Raw genomic sequence first — 18,502 nt, forward strand, 5'->3', positions numbered from 1 at the left:
TTTTGACTGGGAAGTGTTTGGTGTTGAATGAACAAGCTTTGAGAGAAGCTTTTGTCCATGTTGTGTTCTCATTAGCAGTGTTCTCATTAGCGGAGCCTTGTGATAAAAATGGGTGCATTGCCCTAGTTTTTACTTATTACAACTAAGATCCAATGTGCAAGTATCCCTGATTTTTTTTTTTTCTTTCCTTGTCCACCTATGCCATGCTGTGCATGAGTGCCTCACTGCCCTGTCCCTTCCTCTGTGTACAATCCCAGCGTGAGAGTCTCGCCCTCCTTTCCCTTCCTTTCTTCTCCCTTTGGCACATGCCACGAGCTGGCTCTTGCCCCACACTGTAAGCCTGATAAAGGCTGAATAGTGACACTTGCAGAGCGAAATGTTCACCCTGCCCAGTTTCAGAAACAGACACATATCTCAGTTTAAAAGCTGGTTTCTCTAGACTCTGTATATTACCTGCAGAGAGAATCGCCTTCAGAAGGTGTTTCAGCAAATGAATCTCACTTTGATGCCCTGAAGTGCCTTGTGGAGGAGCTGCTCTCCATTTCCACTGACACATGAGGAACCTGGGGTTCCCGTCCTCCTAAATTTTGTCAACATTACCTGAAGCTGGGCAGAGCTGAAGTTTGGAGGCTGAGCTGTCTTCAGCTGTGCTCTGGTGAACAAGTTTTCTCCCGTAGCGACCATACTTTGAGAAGCACAATACTAATCTTCTAATACATGTTCCTTGGATAAAAATTAGTTACTTTAAGCATGTTCAAAAACTTTCTGAGGCCCCAATTCCATCTTGAGTGTTTTCTAGCTGTGTTTATGGGACAGAAGCAAGTGCCTGTAAAGCAAGTTGCAGCAGGCAACCAAAGACTGTGACACCAGCAGAGTATTGGCTTTCTCACACTGCCCTAGAAATGTGCTGCAACCCTAAACTGCAGCATCCGTAAAGATAAGGTTTCAGTTTCTTTGTTCTGTGCCCTTGGCCCTTCAGCTAGGACCAAGCTGTCCTTTGTGTTGAGGGGGGTTGATAGCAAAGCCCCTCCTGAGGCAGCTAGACTGAATCTGACAAAGTTGATTAACACGTTGGAGTGTTAAAAAGATAAGTACAGCACTTAATGGGCCTAGTCTTGCTTGGGATACAGGGCGGGACTCTTTCATGAAAGAAATTTTCCATTTAAGTACCGTACTTTCTGTTTCTGATTTATCTAGAAATTCTGGCATTTTCTCTGTCTAAAAGTCTCATTAGTAGGAAGACTCTCATGATATTTTGGCAAGTCTACTCCCAATTTTGGATAAAATCAGTAAGTACAGAAACATATTGGACGAGAAAAATAATGGATATAGTATATTAACTTTTTTTTTTTTTTTAACTGAAAAAAAGCTTCAATTCCAAACAAAGATTCGGGTTAGTTTTCACTTTATTTCTTCCCTAATTGGTTCCTTTGTTGCACGACTGTTTCAAAACAGACCTTTCTGCTTACTTTTCACCTTTTTTCAAAGCCCTCATGTTCTGTACTAGACTCCTAAGATATCTGTTGCCTCTGTAGATTTCCTTTTTCAACTCTAGTAGCTGGTTTGTGGTTTTTGCCTTTTTTTTTTTTTTTTTTTGAGAACTACTGTTTCCATCTTAACAGCCGAAATTAGCAGACAAGGGAAATTGGGGGCTGAAGAGGCTAGAAAACAGGCTGGGAAAGAGGAGATGATGGAAGAAAATGACACAAATACACAAAATGCAGTAAAGGAAACATCTATTTGAAACATAGCAGGAAGTATGGGAAAAACAGAAAGTGCAGGGAGAAAAAGCAAACAAACAGAAAAGTAAAAGAATTGCATTGCCAGAGCGTGAGGTATTCACTCTCTCCTTGCCTCCATTGGTATGATTATGTATTTGCTGGAAGCACGCAGGGTTTTATGGAAACATCTTCCTTGTTGTCATCCCTGGACAGAATGATTCCTTTGAAATGACTTACAGGAGTGGAAAAGTCATTAATCAAGACATCTTCCTAGCCTATGCATGAGTCTTTCTCTTTTTAAGTCACCTTAGAGCTGCAGGGAGAGGAGGAGCTGGAAACTGAAGAACAGGAGCGATCATCTCAGGGCTGGAAAGAAAATGGGCAAGGCTGTCTGGAAAAAAGAAACAGAAAGAACAGCCTACCACAGAGCTTCCTAATACTAACATGTCTCTAAAAAAGGGGAGAATATGGTTGTGTGTGATTTGCTAGAGGAAGTAGAGGAAGGTCAATTAAAAAAACCAAAAGCTAGCAACTTTTAAAATTATTATTTTCTACTTTATCTTATATATATAAAAATAAAGTGAAAACTTAGATGAAGCCCTCAGTTTTATTTGTGCTTGTTTGGGTGGTACAATGGCCAGGAATTGTTTGTTTCAAGGGGAGTTTTCTACTTTATCTTATATATATATAAGATATATAAAAATATTAAAAATAAAGTGAAACCCTTAGATGAAACCCTCAATTTTATTTGTGCTTGTTTGGGTAGTACGATGGCCAGGAATTGTTTGTTTCAAGGGGGTCTGCTTCACTTCTTTGTTCCACTATGGGAACAAGTCTCTCATACTGTTTGTGTCTCAAGAGCCATGCCAGAAGTCTGCAGTTCTTGTCTTCCTGCGCAGAACCGTTTTGCTTGGCTGTGAGCATAAAAGCTCTAGGGAGGCACTGTCTATTAAGGCTAATTCTGTTTCAGCCTTATCCAATGCTTTTTGTCTTTTGTGTGGCTCTCTTGCACTGTGTAGTTTGGCTGTAGTTATAATCCATGTGCCTCTGGCTTATGAAATGTTGTGCTGGTTCAGTTGCTTTCCAGTGGCCATGTTCCATACGCACTTTCTCAGCCATTCGCAGAGTTTAAATGTATGCGCTGATCTAATCTGACCTCCTGCACAGAACCGGCTACGGAATTTTGTGCAGCAATCCCAGTAAACCCAGGTTGCATCCACAAGCATGGCTGGTACTGACTGTGAAGCGTAATAGGTGGGGACAGTGGAGATCTCAAAGCAGGTTGTGCAGGAACTGGGGTTTTCAAAAGCTCCTGAGCATCTACAGTGCAGTGCTATACTGACGAGACGTCTCCAAACTAGCACTGAAATGGGTGGCATGGTGGTGTTCTGCTAGATCTTTTTACACTGGATGAGAAACAGGCTGAAATATCCTGGGAGGAACATACTGTTAATGCACTGCTCTGTGCCGTGAAGGCGTACTACCATGTTCAGTGCTGGTGGAAAGGTCTCTAATGGATGTGGTGTGGATGTGCCTGTCGTGTTTCAGGAGCAGAAAATCCCATTGACTTCCAGTGGCACTTCTAGAAGTACTGCTGATTCATTGGAGTGTTTCTGATAATCCCCCTCTAATTGACTTCTTTTGTGGTCCCCGCGGGTTGTTGCTGTTGCCACTGCTGCAGAATGGTGATTTGTATTATGGGAAGTCCTGGAGATCCCAAAGAAAACCAAAGCGCTGTGGTTCTGCGTGCTCTCCACACATGTAGCAAAAACCAGGCCTTGCCCCAGGATCTTACTGCAACAGGCGCTTTTTGTGATGTTCTGCAGAGAAACAGAGTATATTGGGGGAATGATTTTATTCAAATTCTTAAGAGGATACAGTGATGAAGAGCTTCGGTGCTACACGCAGTATCTGGGATGATATCCAAAAAGCCCAGATGTTTAGTCTTCAGTGGCTTCATTTTAAGCTATTAAATGTGGAGTTTATTTTTTGGTTGGAAGCTGACTTTTTCTCAATTTTCCTAGCGTACACTGAAATGTTGACTTTCCTGAGGGAAGCTTGATTCTGTTGGTTAGCCCGTTAAACAAGTGCAATGCACTTGTGCCACATGTATGCATTAGCATTGGAATCACATGATTTGCTGGGCGTTTTTTTTTTAAAAGGATTTTCATTTTCAGTATCTGGGAAAAAAATGCCTTGTTGCAATAAATGTAAATTTCCTAAGTGACAAAACGCCCGAGAGGAAGGTGAAGTGGGCATGCCAAGTTAGATGTAGTTGCAATGTAGACTAAGGTAGGGAAGGGCTGCCTAATACCGTAGTCTGTCTCCCATCATCTCACACCATCATGTTTTGCATGAGGTCGTTCATCTGCCCCATCTGCTTGTTTTGAGATAAAGGCAGACAAAGTCTAATTCTTTATGATGTGCAATGTTTGTTCCAGCCATCCAGGGAGGAAAAAGGCAAAAAACCACCCCCATGATAAAATGAAAGAACAGGATGGTATGATTTCTGGAAGACTGGTAAATTTCCTCTTTCCCAAAAGTCTTGCGTCACTGTTGCTGGAACCTCATATTGTCTTCCAGCGCAGAAGAGAGCACCAGGGAGGGTAAGACTGTTGCACCCCTTGACTAGATATAGGAGTGGCAATCCCCATTTCCTTCAAAGGCTCCAAGCCCAGCATATGAGGGAATCTGCACCTCTGGGGAATGATTACTAGAATTAGACACCTGCCACCTTGAAGGGAAAGAACACGAGGACTATTTTTTCCTTTCCCAGCCAGATATAGTAAGCAGGTCCATGTCCCCCTCACCCCTGCCCTTCAGCAGCAACCAATATACCTGCTGTCATGGTCATATAATACAATATCATCTCGATGTAATAGAAATACCCAGTATAGCATCTTCTGATGGCGTTATATACAGAAATACGTGGATATGCCATCTCCTGATTCATGCACCACCTGCCTATGTCAGCTGATGGAAGCTCTGGAAGAAGGAGTCCCAGGTCTGCCCAGAAATACAAAATTGTGCCTAGGAAGGTGTAACGGTAGAGCAGCAAGCTGCTGCCACCGCTGCATAATGGAAATGAGATGGGTTGCCTTTTGCAGACACCCTGTTGGTTGTGGGCCCTGAGTAACTCTGCGTGTTTCCCTTAATTTTTACAGCCAACTGGTACCTCATCTTCTTTCACCCCACACACCTCACTGCTTCCACGGTCTGGTGGGGGTATGGGAAGTTGCTATCCGTTGCATTTGGTCACAAAAACAGCTTTGAGAGCAACAGGCCAGGGATAAAACAAGCAGCCTGCAAATTTTGTCATACAATATTTATACTCTAAGAAAGCAGAACCGTGCGTGCAGGATATTCGTCTGGCTAATTCTTGCTGTTGACAGGAAGCAGACATTCAGTCTCAAAACATTTACACATCTCCGCATTGACAACACCAACATGTATTTGGCGTCTGCGTAAGAGATGCTCTGCAGTCCCTTTGACTATTAGCTGTCCTGCCTGCTATAGCGAACGTAGGCCAAGTGACTGACCCAGAACCTACGCACACACGTGTGTGAGATTCAACACTGTTTCTTGAAACACTGAAAAATAGTTTTAGATTGCTGGTTCTTGATTTCTTCTATACGGTGTATGAGGATGCTGCTGGGCATTTAAAATGTCTTTTTCTCTTTATAGGCGTTTTGGCTTCCTAGACAAATATGTTTGCTGGGTTTGTGTGTCCTGGCAAAACTCCTCCCTGCTCTCTCTTTCGTTTTGGTTTATTTGATGGACTAAGCTGATACAGAACCATTCTGCAAACAGACTCAGATCCTACTACAGACTTGGGCATCTCTCAGTCATGTGCTGTATAATTTCATAAAAATTCTGGGATTTTAAAAAATAAAATATACCTTGTAAATAAGAGAATAATCATATCTGAATGGTCCTCACTGTCGTTTTTAAAAAGACTATTTTGGCACATAAATTCCCCTTCCCTCCCATTTATCTTCTATTATTAAGCATTGAAATGGATACCTTTCTCTAAACTGGCTTCACAGGCTGAAAGTTGTTCTCTGTTGTGTATTTGGCCTTTCCCAGGCAATATATGTCAATGAGTTTGCTCTTTAGTCAAACCCTTAAAGACCTCCAGTGACCCTAAACAAAATGCTTTTTACTATCAGAAGGTGCCTGAATATTTAGGAAGAGCTACTGAGGATAGTCAGTACTGATGTAGCTCCTTGCTGATATTATTATGATCTTGGACATGTCAGTCAGCATGATTGGCAACACCCACCTACCTCTCTCTTTCAAAGACCAGATTTCCCATCTCATCTTTAATGATATTGCTACCAAAACTCCCTCGATACCTGCTTGTTACACAAAGTTGGGAAGCATTAGGCAATTACACAGAAAGGTAATTAGATGATTCTGAAGACTGGATTGTGAGAAAGGGAACAAATCCCATAGTAAAATTGCCTACTTAAGAAATAATAGGAAAAACTCTGTGTGGGAAGTTGGAAGCTTATCTATAGTGAATAAAGCAAAAGAATGACAGAAGTGTTAGATGATCTTGTAAGTGTCCAAGCAAAAAATTGGCACAGCTGCGAAGGCAACAAATATGGTACAAGGATGTATCAGGTGACATCCTTCCAGTAGGTAAAGAGTAATATTAGAGAAATTATGTGAGTCACTGGTGTGACCCCATGTGGTCATCTAGTGTAGGGTTATAGTCATCCACTTTCCATAAAGACCTGGGATGCTTATTCCAGATGCTTATTCCATTATTTGTGCCTTCACTGTCTACAAGCTGTATGAAGGCTTGTTGTGGACATGAATTTCAGTGTGCAAGAAGCTTCCTACACGTTGGCATTTGTGCACAGGGAATTGTCCTTCTGCTGGTTTGACCTCCAGATGCCTCACAGTCATCATCCAGGTGGCTTCAGTAGGGCCTCCAGATAGCATTCTTCATCATATCTTTGTGGTGTGTGACTGCCATGTACTGACAGTCAAAATAACACTAAATACCTACCTTAAATCACAGAAAGAAACATAGAAAGAAAGAAGAAAGGAGAAAAAAAGAAAGAAAGAAGATAGAAAGAAGAAAGAAAGAGCAAGAATGGTGTTCAGCCAAGATTAAAACATTCTATTATTCACTTGATTCTTTTTCATATATTTGAGGTACGTGATTTGTAATGATAGGAAAAGTTCTACAGGCTCAGAAATTCAGATTAGATTAAAAACCACCATTTCAACCACTTTAACTGCATCTTCCACTTATGTAGATTGTAGAACTATCTCAAATCTGAAAAATGGATTGGAGAACTTGAAAAGAGATTTTCTGATGTGATTTCTTCTCCGTTCTTTTATTTATTTATTTATTTATTTCATCCTGGAAAACTAATAGCCGTTTCTGGGGTACCATAATAATAGCACTTTTGAACTTCAGGCTACAGATAAATGTTGTAGATATATGACGAGAGGCTCAGAAGGTGCATCTGGTATTTAACCACAAAAGGATCTATTGTGATAGAAAAAGAACACCCTATAAACAGTGATAGGCAATATAGCTATAACTCTGTGGGGATACTTAAATTCTGTTTGTCTGAAATACCGTGTAAGACCAAAATCATTGGGCACTGAATCTGCACGGTATCTTTAACATGAGTTTTGTTCTGACCTGTGTTGTGGCTTATCCTGCTCTGTGCTGCCCATGCCGGCTGTGTTTCCCCTCCGTACCACAGGGGTAACATTGGTTGTGACCACCAACCATTTATTGAAAGCGTACTACCCTCTTGCTCAAAAGGTCATTGGTATTTTAGCATTATGGTGATGGTGGTATCAGGATCCTTTTCTTAGTATCAGAATCATGAAATATTCAGAAGGTATTGCTCATCTCTGCCTAAAGCTCCAAGACATCATGAGTGTTGATGGGTTGGAATAGGAGCTCTTTGCATGTTATCCAAAATGTTTATCATAGCAAAGGTTGACATGCCAGAATTGGCCAACTGGCATGAAAAAAACATTTCACTTCTTGGGAAAGTGCTATCACTTTGCTGCCTTTTAGAAACTATAGTTGTTTTCTGAATTACAAGTGGTTTGCATAAGGAACATAAATTGCCGTGCTCTTTATCACTGCTTACTGTATGACAAATATACAGTCCAATTTTTCAAGTGTGGTGTCTCGAAAATGAATGTGTATTTGAAATGAAAACCATTTCAGTACTTGAGCATCCTCCCTCTGGAACAGGCTGCATAATAACGTGTTCATCACCTTGGGTTATTTTAATATTTCCTGAAGCCTGCACAAGATGCTTTCTATTTTCTTGTCAAAACATACTGAAATGAAAATTATTTTTAATAAAGTACAGTAATCACAGTGTGATCACCAAGTGCATCTTCTCTTGTCAGATTGTTTCTTCCTACTCACAAGTATTTGCAGTTACTTAATGTTATGATTGCTGAGCAATCCAGTGTTGGAAGGAAGAGAATGGAATATTTCATAACTGACAAAGAGGACTGGGTGATACACAACATCCTCCTTTGCCTCCTAGAATAGTATCATTGTTTAAACCTAATGCTGGAAGAGTTAACTGCTGAAGGACTTCATTTTTTCCCCTGATATTTCATTGCTGTCCTCCATAGGTGCCATACACTGAAAGCAGAGCTCCCATTGATGTTCTGTGTTTTCCATGTCTGTCCATAAATGCCTGCTAGAGTGCTGGGCAGGATACCATGCCTGAAAGTGCTTAGCATGACAATATTAACATTGGTTTCTAACTGGTCTAACTGATGGGAGCAGTCTTTTTCCAGTGGTGCCCAGTGATAGGACGAGGGGTAACGGGCACAAGCTTGAACATAGGAAGTTCCATCTTAACATGAGGAGGAACTTCTTTACTTTGAGGGTAGTGGAGCACTGGAACAGGCTGCCCAGAGAGGTTGTGGAGTCTCCCACTCTGCAGACATTCAAAACCCTCCTGGATGCCGTCCTGTGCAACCTGTTGTAGGTGACCCTGCTCTGGTGGGGGGGTTGGACTAGATGATCTCCAGAGGTCCCTTCCAACCCTGACCATTCTGTGATTCTGTGATTCTGTGGTCCATGGGAGCGCTGGAGTTGGTCTCATAGCTTCTTAGATTATATGCTGGATTGGTGTACAGCTGGTGGATAACTTGCCTAGCTTTGGGTAAACTGAGGCCCAGTATTTAGAAGAGAAAATCAGTCTACGCAGGCACTGGGAGCTTTTGGAGATAACAGCTGAATGTTGGGGTTTTTTTTGTTTTTTTTTTTCTAAACTGTTTCTGTACACCAGGTTTTTTACTCAAGTTGCTCAGCTCTAAAATAAGTGATGGACAAATCTCAAGAGGTTTGGTTTCGTATCTTACCCAAACATTATCCAAGCTAAGTAAAGCTCTGGAGTCTGCATAACTGAGCATGAAACCTCAGAAGAACAGACTTTCTCATGAGAGTGTCAGTGTTTCCTGCTGGCTGGAAATACCAAGAAAATAGTCTTTCTTGTGGTATTTTGGAACTTAAGCATCTGGACGTCGCTGTAATCAGAGAGGAAAGTGAATATGAAAAATAGTTGTTTAAAAAGTGGACACTTTTTCAGTTTTGGGTGTGAGGTTCCTTTCTAGTTATTCAGTGATGGTATTAATTGATACTGTAACTCTGCATCTGAAAGTGGGAGATCTTAATCTGAAGCTGCAAGTTCTGGCTATTTTGTTCTGGGTATTGCAAAATATTGTCACTTGTGAGTCACCAAGTATTTCTTCAGTCAAGGGAAGAAACTGCTATTGTATCCTTCCCTCCCTTCTATGTAAATATGTAACCAAGCACTGCTCTTGGAGTACTTGTTTTTTGGGAGAACATTCTGCTTTCTTCAATCACTGCTTCAAGTGTGAAATTTAGCTCAACTGCAGAGCCACAATGAACATCTTATGCTAAACAAATCTAGTAAAGATAATCTTAATGATTACATTATATAACTAATACACCCATAAAAAATGTTATGGTACTAAATAACTGTACTATGAAATCATGCCTTGGTTTGTATGGAAATTGTAGACGTGAGCTATCCCTGTATTTAAAAATAGAGTTAAACTTAATTTTGGATTTTGACAGTGAATCAATGGGACTTGCAGAGAGAGTAACTTCAAAAGTTAAAGATGGAAAAGTGTGTTTATCTCTTGTCCTTCTGCCACTGCAAGATTTACAATATGTTCTCTTCTTTATTCGGTCCATATTTAGTAACTTGAGCAATGAGTTTTCCATCATTTGCTTTGTATGATTAATCCAAGTTCACGCTGTTTGCAGAATACCAGGAAATATTTCTCAGCCTCCCTCTTGGTTTCTTTTCACCAACATTTTCGTTCTTTGACAAGTCCTCACAAAGTCTTATGACTCAGTGTTTATGCTGGTCATGTGATGCGATTTAGTTGCCCACAGGTACTCACTCACATTCACATCTAGGTTCACTTTTTAGGCCCCAAACACTTGGCGTACTGTTAGGGACAATCAAATAGTGTTCTGCCATTTGCAAAATCTGGATTTTTATGGCTATATCTGTGCTCTTTCCAGAATTTTCTCCAGTTTGCCAGTCTTCGTGGTTCTGAATTGTCAGGAACGCAGTGTACATGATGAGGGAGGGCAGTCAAGTGCAGTATCATTTTCTTGATAGGTATATATGCTAAATTTGTACTGCTCACCCCTCTCCCCCTGGCCGTTGTTATTGCAACCATATTTCACAAAGAGCTTTTGTCAGTTTTGAGGTCTGCTTCTGTTCTTTTAGAGAGTATATTTTCGGAAGGATTACTTTCCAGAAGAATATGCATACATATGCATATACATATAGTTATTTATTAAATAAGTACTTCTTTCACACATACCAAAATTTTAGATGTTTCTTTGTACTGTTACCTTTACTTATTGGAGATTACAAAAATCTTTTGATTTAGTAACATTTTAAAACAAAAGAAAGGAACTTCACGAGTTCCATAGTTCAGTTTTGCATGTAAATAATTACCATTAATTAGTTGTGCAAGTAATAATAACCGGCATTCATATACACTCTGCTTATATCAAAGTCATTGAATGTTCAAATTAAGAATGTGTTTGCAAACATATGTCTAAGAATTTTGTGTTAGTTACCTACGGTGCTGTTTTTCCGGTTCTGTTGTTATAAAGGGGATTGAAAGATTGCAGAAGGTAAAAGAAATCACTGCAGGAACATAATCAAAGTGACAGTTTTGTGCCATATTTCCATATCAAGCTAAAGCAAACAAAAAAATTCAGCTGTATATGCATACTTAACAATGTAGGTGTGTCTCTGGGGAGTGATCTAAAATGAAGGGACTATCTTTTCTTTCTCGCATTTAAGACTCTCCATTTCCAATTATTTTTCTAACTATATATTAGCTGTTTTAATTAAAAGGTGATGATTCACCACTTTCTAGCCACTGAGAACATTTTTATAAAGCGGGGGTTTAAAAATAGTAATAATGTAGACTATTTTACTATTATGCTGAGCATTTGGAGCTGTAGGAATATTTTAACACAATTTGAACAATGGAAGGAAAAACTGTTTTCAATAACTTTGTGTTCGAGGCTGTTTCAACCTCTTTGCTTGCTAACTCTAGTTTTCCAAGGCTTATAAGTCTTTGATTTGATTCTTTATCTGAGCATAAAACAATGTCTGAAAATTGCATAGCAAATTACTGGATAATCACTTTTTTTGTGGACTACCTGATTGTCAGAATGAATATTGCCTTTTAAGAGACACTCTAACTAAGTACTGTGCAAAAGTGAACTTTACAACTTAAATTGGCTTAGGTTCTCAAGAAATTCAAGTGTTTTCATCTAAGTATGAAGGAGAAATGCCTCACTGATTATTATATATTTCCTTAGTTGTATATATATATATTGGTGTTTGTGTAAAAACTTTGTGCTGGTGTCTTCAAATATATACATCTATGTATACAGACATGTCTGGAGGTGAGAAGATAAAGTTAAAAAAAAAAAAATATTTGTGATACATGTATTTTATTTAACAGTTTCCCAATTCAACAAGTAGTTTTGACTGCTGCCTCTTCCTGAGGCTGATATTCCTCTCCCTCATCACAGCCCCTTTTGGGAGAGATTTTGAATTTCTGAATTCTGAGCAACGTTAACAAAAACACTAATGAAAAAAGCAAACATTGTCTTAAGAGGACTGTATCCTCCTTTTTATGCAAACTGCCTACACCTCTTGAAGACCCAACGTGAATGATAGGATCAGTCTTGGGTCTTCGGGATTTCAGATCTGATATATTGAATTCTAGATGGTCAGAAACAAGGACTGGGAACTTCCTTGTGTGAAAGAGATGATGTATCCCTGTGGGAAGCAGAGTTCCAAGTTGTCTGGTACATCAGGTCTAGACACACAGTTTTAGGTATAAAAAAATTGTTGTAATTACACATAAGCAAATTTGAGTTTATCTTGAAACAGAAAATTCTCCACTATTATGTAATTTTATGGCAAATTAACATAAATTTTATGTTGCCAAACAAAGTCATTGTGCCAAAGTCAAACACTGCAAGGTGGGAGAATGGCAGAGGTGGAGCCCCTCCGTAGAGGGACCTGCAGGAATGGAGGTTGTGTGGGACAGCCGTCAGTCAGCATCTCCTGTCTGTCAGGCACAATGTGTTCTCCTATTGATGCAAAATTGTTAGCGTACAGAAACAAAGCATTGAAAGTTTTGATGAAGTGAGTTTGTTGACTTCAGTGGAACTGGAAGAGCTCCCCGGTATGTATGAGCTCCCAATCGGTATATTTAAATGCTTTTTTTTTTTTTTTTTTAAATAAATTAGTTATGTGGGCATGTTAGTTCAATTAATATACAGAGTTCATGTCAGTCTCCTGACTGGGTGCACCAGCTATCATAGCTCCTTTCTCTGCGTGTGTGTGTGTGTCGTTGCAAAATGCAGAGTACTAGCTCACTTGAATTCAAGTGATTTAAAGCGGCACCTGGTCAGTGTTCAGATGGGATGTTTGGCCTTGTGGCAGGGGCTGAGTTCACCAGCCCCAGCTTACCCTCCCTGGTTCATCATGGCTTCTCCTTTCTCAGCCCCCTGCTGGAGGTTGCTGCCTTTCATAGAATCATAGAATCATCTAGGTTGGGAGGGAACTTCAAGATCATAGAGTCCAACCATTAACCTAACACTGCCAAAACCACCACTAAACCATGTCCCTAAGTGCCACATCTACATGTCTTTTAAATACCTCCAGGGATGTTGACTTGAGGCTATTTCCTCTTGTCTTATCACCTGTTACTTGGCATGCCAAGGTGCTCAGCTCCTCACTTCTGGGAAAGAACACTTCTCCTGCTCTTTTTTTTTTTTTTTTAATTTTATTTTCACCTGGGTCATTGGGACAGAGCTGGGATGGGTGCAGAGCTATGGCTGGCTGCACAGTAGCCCCTTCACACCCCTTGGTGGTCATGGGGCTGTGGGCGAGCCGGTTCAGGGGGCAGCGCCAGCAGGAAGGAGGGAGCCGCTGTGAGGACCTGGGGACATGCGGTCAGGGCAGAGCCGGGCTGGCGTGAGTGCGGATTAGTTCCGCAGCAATGACAGGAAAGGTCCGATGGCGTCAGCAATGACGTCTGCTGACAAAGTAAGTCTTCCGTGCGAAAAAGCGCTGTGAGTGTGTGAGCTGGCAGTACTAATTGGGGGACTGAACTTCCAGGGTTCCCTGAAACCTCTGTTCCCATTCTCTTCTGGTAACGAATGCCGCTTTCTGCAGCGGCAAAGGAGCTGGCTCAATTCTCCGAAAAGGCAGCCAGGCCCTCGTTCCTGTCACTACGGGAGTGGAGCTCCCCGGGGGCAGACTGTGAAGCCCACGTGCCCCGGTGGGAACGGGTCTTCACGGTGTGCCACCGCTCCGGCACTTGGCGATAATTGCGGGAACTGCAAGTGGCAGGCAGTCCCTTAAATTATTTGGCATTACTCTTAAGTACCCGATCAGTCAGGGCAATTCGGAGTTTGATGTCTAAGAGCTCTACACACCTGCAATTACTTAAATCCACAAAATTGCACCCATAGGTATTTGCAGGCACAAAAATGTTGGCGTAAAATTAGAGGCCATTTCCTCAAACCTGTGCCTAAATTTTGATGATATACTATATGAGGGGTTGTTATTTTGAAATGGATTTGCGGAAAGCAATTGAAAATCTCCAGGCATCCCATCTGTGTTTAAAGTAACAACAATAACAAAACTTTAAATTAGCATAGGAGATTTAAGACATTTCAGGAAAACATTGATTAAATCTGCCAATGAAATGAATGTGTTTGGCGAGTGACCTAATTAGTGTATACTTGGTTCTTTTTCACTGCACTGCTTACCACTAATTGCTGTTCTGCTGGTCTTCTCCTGACAAGTAAGAAAAAACAAGGATGAGGGATTTGTTGAGGAAATAGTGACATTCAGTTTTAATTCATTTGAACCTGCTGCCAAGCTTAATTATGGAACTGAGAAACTGAGACTGGGAGGCCCCCAGCCGTTTAGGTTACAGGAGACGGAGATGTTTAGTATCTGCCAGTGTATTTGGGTAGCACTTATTGCAGCTAGCTATAAACTTGTGCTTGCTGATGCTTAGCTGTTTTCTTTCCCCCACAGGTACAGAAACACTGGTTTTATTCCTTAAATTTAATTATTTAGCTCTAATGGCGTCAGGCCAAAACAAAATTACAGGCATTTTATTTCTTAGAGGAAAGGTTTAACGATTAATCTGGATAGTCTTGTCTTGGGGTTTTTTGTGTGTGTATTTGCGCGTACAAACTAGTAATATGTCATTCCACAAGAAAACCTTGGGAATCCTGCAAGACTTGTAGCATTGGAGTGCTGAAGTCACCCTCGGTGTAAGTACACTTGAGCTGAGGGGCTCATTTAGTGATAAATTCAATTCCCGTCTCTCAAAGGAGCAGGGGATAACGCAGCTTTCCCTATTTGCGTTTGGAGCTCTTAAAGGAAAAGGGCAGGATACTTCATGAAAAAAAGGGGAAATAGTTTTGGTTTTGGTTTCCTGTGGTGGTGATGGATTCTTGCGAGCAGAGTCTGAAGTCCTGGTTTAGACTCCAAGTGCATTTTTCATGATGTTCTGCACAAAAACTGGGGGACAAAAATAAAAATAATCCATTGACCAGAATGTTTACGAGGCAGTCCACACACAAAAAATAAGAAGGAAAAAAAAAAAAGCTATGGAATTTGAGGCTAGCAGAGGGTGGGGCTGGTGGGGCTTGTGCTTGTTTTTAAAAGAAGAAAAAAAAATGTAGACGTTTTCTTAGAGCAGCAGCGTCCGATTGGCAGACCCTGGTCTGAATCCCTCCCGGGGGATGCTTCCAGCCGGCCATCTGCCTTTTCCCAGGAAGAGCCAGGGAATAGCTATGTGAGCAGGGATGGGTGCCGGAGCAGCCAAAGCTGCCCGTGCTGTCCCTGCCAGGGGCAGCCCCGGCTCTGCCGGTGGGGCCGGAGGGGAGCACAGCCATAGCCTGGGTAGGAGGGAAGGACTCTCAGTACAGGGAGTTTGGGGATTCATTTATGCTACGGGGAGAGCTGGAGGGGATGTCCCAAGACCCCTCTTTAGCTTCTGTGGGGACTAAATTTGATCTACCCTGAAAAGTATATAAAACAAACCAAAACAAACAAGACCCCCCAAAACCCAAACAAAAAAGCCAGGGCTACTTTGTTAGTGCTCCAGACCCCCCAAAAATGAAGTGAGATTATAAACAAATGAAATATGTTAGTGTTGGTCACCAACATAGGCTATAAACATCTACGTGGAAGAACGTAAACTGTACAAAAAGGCAGCGTGCCTGGTTTTCTGTTATATAGCATTGCAGAGTTCTTGTAAGGATACTTGAATGCTGAAACAGCCTGGGAACTTGGCCTCCCTTACGGCAGATTGATGTTCTTTGGACGGGTTTTCAGCCACGGAGTGATTTTGTCCTGATGTTCTGTGTGTGGTGGAGAGATGTGTCGGGAGGGGGGAGAGCTAGAAAAAGATACTGGGAACGCAAATGAACTTGAGGGAAGGAAAAAGAACAGCTTTGCAGTGAGGCTGGGAGTAGTAAAACTAGAATGCATAATGGGCAGCTAAAGATGCAAGGTTTTTTTTGTCTCAAGACTCTCACTTGTTATTTAGCCACTTGTGCCCATTGAATAAATGTTTAGAAGGTACTCATGGCCTTAAATATTATGGACTGATGTTAATTTTCAATAATTCACTATGTTAGATATATGTCATCACTATGTTAGATGTACGTCATCTCTATAACACAAAATTCTTACACATTCCAGTTTATGTTTACAAGCAGTACCAACTTAGATGTGAACACTTACCGTGCTGTCTAGAAAATCATATTAAAAATCATTTCCTTTTTACTACTGCATACGTGAATCCTGCTCTGTACACCAATGATAAATATAAAAATCTAACTGTATTACCTGTTTTTAATGCCAATGTTAAAACTTATTTTTGCTCTTTCACCTCGTAGATTTTGGGCATGAACGTGGTGAGAAATAAAAAGAAATTTAGTCTCCTGAGAAAAGCACCTTGCTATCCTAAAAAATAATTTGTTCTGTGTTTCATCCAAGCCATCCCATGACTTCCCAAGGCATTTCAGGTTTCCCATTTGGCAGCTCTGCCTTCTTGTCAGGATCTCTCATTTAGCAAGATGGAAGCTGCATCTAATTCTATCTCCTCCTTCCTCCCAGAAGCTGCTCTCCCAAAGGGCAAAGGCATTGGAGAAATCCAGGGAGGACTCTTGCTCTCTTCAGCAGGTTTTTTGGTTCAAAGCAGCATCAGCTTCACTGCCGCTCTGCAGTCAAGGGAGAGCTTGGGTAACACTGCAAAGCAAAATGCGATGTAGAGTGAACCGATATAAAATGGCATGCTCAGTAGCAATAAAAAGGGGAATCTGAGCCGGTAAAATACCCTACACCTCCCCAAGTTGACCAAACTCCCGTGTACTTCCTCATGGTGGTGTTTATTAGATCTGCTGTCCCAGTGGACAGTTGTTCGAGGCTTTCCCTCAATTTGTAGTAATGCTCTACCAAAAAATTCACTCAAACCCCCAAAACCCAGAAAACTGAGGGAAAAAAAGGACAGAAAAGTTCAGATCCTGACTTTGTTATCAAAATAGTGCTTTTCATACTCTTTAAGTAAGTCAGCAGTTTCTGTAACAATTTTGGTTGTTTCTCCTTTTTCTGATTTCTTTTTCATTTGCTTAAAACTTAGCGAATGAGATTTAAGCCAAGAAAACAAAAAAGTCCATGCGGACAGAATTCTTTCATCATTGGACTAATCCCTGCATCGAGTAACGCATACATGCCAAAATAATACTAAAGAGTTGTTTATAACTTGGGGGGCAAGGTGATCACAAGCACGCAGTCTTATACCTAGATTTGGTGCAGAGAGGAAGGCAAATAAGGCCTCCCAGGAGCAGGAAGAAAGGCTGGCAAAAGACATAAAAATGGATATGGCAGGAAAGCATATCTGTGGTTGCCTCCTGTATGATGTGTATTGACCTAGTAAATGGAGATGTCTGCAAAGGAGCTGCTATGCTATAAATATGCTTGTGCTAATATTATTAAAGCTTTCGGGCAGTTTGGTTTCGTCCGTATGGCTTCCCAGGGAGATGCCAAAGAGGTGGCCCCTGGCCACAGCTTGTCTGAGCAGCACGTGCCTACCTGCACTGTAATTGCTTAATAAGATACAGGCTGGGGTTTTCAGAGGATTCCCTGGATGGATTGTGAAATAGATGCAGCTGCCTAAATAGGTGCTTGGCGAGATTTTTAAATCTTCCTAACTCTGTTGAAATCTTTATGAGCAAGATGTTTGAATGCTGTTGAAGATCAGAGATAGCTAAGTGCTTAGAAGTTGTGAAAAGTCCATTTCTTGTCTTCTTTGCCCTCCTTTGTGTCTTAAGGAAAAGAAACGTACTTGCAGAGTTGTTGATATCCAGTAGGGGCTTAACAGCATTGTTCTTGCCTGAACATACCAGTCTTGCTGGTTAAAGGAAGAAAAAATGGAAGACGATAGGAAGTGACTGGCTGATTAATAAACTAAACTAATGCAAATACTGGGAGTAGGAAAGCCACTTAAAAGCAGATGATTATCCCTTGCCAATCCCAAAGATCTAACGTCACTAAGCTGCTGTTCAGATGATACCCTGAAGCAGTTCCTGGTAGGGACCTGGCCCTTGTTCCAGCAGAGAGGGCAGAGAGATGAAAGGGATGTGGTTTAACCAGGCTTTGACTTTATTATCTTACCATCTTCTAGAGCTATCTGGCAGTCACTTGTAGAGTGCAGGTTGCAATTTCTCTCTTAATTGCTTCCACCTGCTGAAAAACTGTCCTCCCTGCTCCTACGCAGATGGCCCCAGCCTGCTGTAGAGACCCACTGTTCTCTTCTGAAGTTTAAACCTCCTGTGGGTTCAAGGGATGGGGAAAGGGTGGTGTTTTCTCATGAAACCAGCCATTGCAAGCTGTAGCTTTGTGTATCAGGGAGTTCTGTACTGCTGCCTCCTCTTATGGAAGAGTTGGGGCACCAGAGCCCTGGGAGCAGCTGCCCTCCTGCTGCCAGGGACCTTCTATCTGCTAGGGCAAATAAAGAGCTGCCTTCTTTCTCCATGCTGCACACCATCCTGTACTTGAAAGCTTCAGGTCATTGCATTTCCCCTAGGTTTAGGAGGAAAGGTGTGGGAAATAAAAGTACGATGGCTGATGGTGGTGGCAGTGCAGGGAAAGGTTTCCTTCTTTATA

General features: G+C 41.4%; 1 protein-coding gene across 5 annotated transcripts in view; it reads left to right on the forward strand.

The window, feature by feature from the left end:
* Window positions 1-18,502, forward strand: part of RBMS3 (RNA binding motif, single stranded interacting protein 3) — a 343,935-nt gene that overhangs the window by 70,823 nt on the left and 254,610 nt on the right. The gene's annotated exons all lie outside the window — the stretch shown is intronic.

The sequence above is a fragment of the Charadrius vociferus genome, unplaced genomic scaffold (genome assembly GCF_000708025.1).
Source record: "Charadrius vociferus isolate BGI_N301 unplaced genomic scaffold, ASM70802v2 scaffold303, whole genome shotgun sequence".
Lineage (NCBI taxonomy): Eukaryota > Metazoa > Chordata > Aves > Charadriiformes > Charadriidae > Charadrius > Charadrius vociferus.